The following is a 2,151-nucleotide window of genomic DNA, read 5'->3' on the forward strand; positions in this document are numbered from 1 at the left end:
TTGAAAAGAGAGGGAAATGGGAGGAATAATGAAGGAATGGGGGTGAAATGAGGGGTTGGGAAGTTTAAATGGTGAAATTTTATAATAAACTCCAACCGGGTCGGGTCGGGTCGGGTACGCCTCATTAATCACGCGACGATTCCCCAACGACGGTCCGTCGCAGCTGTGACGACCCGTCGTTGGGTCCGTCGTGTGTGCCCTAGTTTGAGAATAACAGAAAGACGTACCTGGTATGACGAAGGCATACGACGGTCCGTCGCAGGCGCAACGGTCCGTCAATGTATCCGTCAGTGACTGCTGCAGAGTAATTTTCTGCAGAATTTCCTGGTGATGTGCCTGCAAATTTAAAAATCCATTAGTAGAAAAATGCTACCATTACTAAAAAGACTATAAGTATTGGGTTGCCTCCCAACAAGCGCCTGATTTAATGTCGCGGCACGACTGGGGACACTTGATTACTCAGACTTCATCAAGATGGTATGCCTCTATCACTTCATTCCCCGATGCTTTATGCCCAAAATAGAGTTTTATTCTATCTCTATTCATCTTAAACCGCACTCCCTCCTTGGCTTTTAACTCAACTGCTCCATGAGGGAATACTTGGTAATCAAGTAAGGGCCAATCCATTTGGACTTGAGCTTGCCAGGAAGACAAGGCGACCCAGAACTGTCTACAAGCACCAAATCCCCAACCATAAACTCTTGTTTTGCACTTTTTTGTTCATTCTCCTTCTTCATCTTTTTTTTGTGGGATATGGCGGATACCGATTGGAGCTCACCACTCTGCCTCATAGTCCTACAAACGTTGAAGGTCACTTCTTCATTGTTCAATCGAAATTTCATCTGCCCCTTTTCCATATCAACTAAGGTTCTACCTGTAGCAAGGAATGGCCTCCCAAGAATAATAGGCACTTCAAAATCGACTTCACAATCAAGAATAACAAAATCAGCCGGAAAGATGAATGACTCCACTTTTACTAGCACATCATGGAGATCCCTATAGGCCGTTTCACTGTCCGATCAGCCATCAGTAGCCGCATTGCAGTGGGTTTTGGATCCCCCAAACCCAACTTCTTGTAAATCGAGAGGGGCATGAGATTTATGCTTGCCCCCAGATCACATAATGCTTTTGCAAAATGTAATGACTCAACTGTACAAGGAATAGTGAACGCACTCGGATCTTCTTTTTTTTGTACGAGGGATCTTGTAGCAATAGCACTACAATGCTGCAGTCTATCATCATCCTCAAAAGTGACCGATCTTTTCTTTGTGACCAGATCTTTCATAAACTTGGCATAACCGGGCATTTGTTCTAGAGCTTCTACCAAAGGGACATTGATAGAGAGCTGCTTCAGCATTGTTATAAAACGCCGATATTTACCATCCTCGGTCTTTTTCACTAATCTCTGAGGGAAGGGTGGTGGTGGTCTAAGCATGGGAATTACCTTCATAGGCACTTCTGCATCTTTTCCCTTGCTCTCTTCTTCCTCAACACTTCCCTTTACCACCTTATCATCATCCTTTCTCACATTTCCTCATTAGACGGCATAGGTGGGTCAATGGTTTGCTTCCCACCCCGAGTGGTGATTGCCATACAGTGCGCATCATTTTTTGGATTTTAGACAGTGTTGCTAGGAAGAGTGACCGGTTTCCGTGTGTTCACTGTCGCAGATAATTGGGCCATTTGCAATTCGATCTGTTTAATCGAAATTGCATGTGTATCAACTTTTTGCCCAATACTAGCTAAATCACCCCTTAACTCTTTAATGTGCTCATCACTAGCATCGAACCTCCTCATCATTTTGTGCAACATATCCTCAACTCGCGCCATACTATCTCCACCATCCCTAGGAGTAACTTCACGATTTTGGGAAGGCACATAGGGCCCATTCCTATCATTTCTATTACCGTAGTTACCCCTGTTGAAGTTGTTGTTGCGGTTGTAGTTACCATCTCGGACATAATGACCCTCACGGTTGTAGTTACCATAGTTCCGACCTTGGTTCCCTTGACCTTGGCGCCAATTCTCCTGATTGGAGCCTTGGTCACTTGGTCAGAAACCCCCCGTCTGTTCATTTACTGCATAGGAGTCCTCCTCATAATAGCACTCATCGTTTTGTGGCGGTGGTTTCGACAAGTAGTTGACTGCATT

This window comes from Solanum pennellii, chromosome 10 (genome assembly GCF_001406875.1).
Source record: "Solanum pennellii chromosome 10, SPENNV200".
NCBI lineage: Eukaryota > Viridiplantae > Streptophyta > Magnoliopsida > Solanales > Solanaceae > Solanum > Solanum pennellii.